We start from the raw sequence: 1,575 nt of genomic DNA, 5'->3' as shown, positions 1-1,575 counted from the left end.
CCAAGCCAAGATTAATCACAAACTCATCATTTACAGTGTTAACTTCCATCTGTCACTCTCAGATTCCCATTCTCTGCACTCCAGTCTTCCTCTTAAACATGCTGGCCCATCCCGTCAGAAGCAGCAAAAATCATTCCAGTCTGAAGGCCCCCAAAGTTATCACAACCCCTCCAATAACTGCACTGAAAGTATAGTTTCTTTTCTTATTTATTTTTTTAAATGAGTTTCACTGTTGCCCTCGGTAGAGTGTCACAGCTCACAGTAACCTCAAACTCTTGGTCTTAAGTAATTCTCTTGCCTCAGCCTCCCAAGTAGCTGGGACTACAGGTGCCTGCCACAATGCCTGGATATTTTGTTGTTGCTGTTGTTGTCACTGTTGTTTAGCAGGCCAGGGCTGGCTTTGAACCCACCAGGCACAGTGTAGATGGCTGGCTCCCTAACCACTGAGCTATGGGGGCCGAGCCTCAAAGTATAGTTCCACCCTAAAAAGATCTCCTATCTCAAGTGTTATAGAAATGAACAACTTATAAAACTTCCCCACTTTGGGCGGCGCCTGTAGCTCGGTAGGTTGGGTGCTGGCCACTACACCTAGGCTGGCGGGTTGGAGTTCCTCCCAGGCCAGCTAGATAGCAATGACAACTGCAACAGAAAAATGGCCAGCTACTTGGGAGGCTGAGGCAAGAGAATCACCTGGGCCCAGATGTTTGAGGTTGCTGTGAGCTGTGACACCAGCACTTTGCTGAGGGCAACACAATGAGACTGTCTCAAAAAACAAAAACAAAAACAGAAACAAAAAACAACTTCCCCACTTTGTGAAAATATAATTAGCAAGCAATACTGTCATCACTTTTAAAGCAAACTGAACCCAACTACCCAAGATCACAGAAATCACTGATAATGATTATGTAGGTGAAGTAACTTTTTTCATTATACTGTTCTATATGGACCAATTCAGGACTTCATGAATGTATTACGTACCATCCTCTGGATCTACATCTTGGACTATGTTTTAATCATCAAGAGATAAGCCAAGACAGACCCTGGTTTAATGAATTCCTCACTATAATACACTATGACACACTGAGCTGATATACCAAATTGGTTTCATTTGAATCACAACCTCAACTGTCTACAGGGATCAGGAAGTAACCTAAATGTGGAGGCAGGCTGGGTGTAAGATAATACAGAATGATGAAAGCACGTTTAGTTCTAAAGGCACTTAATTAGTTTAATACCACAAGCCAAATAAAAACATACCTGGGGCTGAATGTGGTCAACTCTTAATTACAATTAAAATTTTGCAACTCTAAATGTTTGGCTTCCAAAACAGATTCAACAGATTCAAATTCAATAAATATTTACCAAGTACCCACTTGGTGGAAGGGACATGTAATTATAATGAGACAATACCTATTAAATGTTATGTAGACACAGCAAGTATACTTGCATAAAGATGCCTCATTCTATTTTAGATGACATTTTTAAAGAGCTTAAAATCATATACAAACTACAGATCAAATTTATATCTCTGACTTTATCACATAAAAAAGAAAACACGTTTACTTCGAGTATAAA

This window comes from Nycticebus coucang, chromosome 5 (assembly GCF_027406575.1).
Source record: "Nycticebus coucang isolate mNycCou1 chromosome 5, mNycCou1.pri, whole genome shotgun sequence".
In the NCBI taxonomy this organism is placed as follows: Eukaryota; Metazoa; Chordata; class Mammalia; order Primates; family Lorisidae; genus Nycticebus; species Nycticebus coucang.
This window is presented reverse-complemented; position numbering follows the sequence as displayed.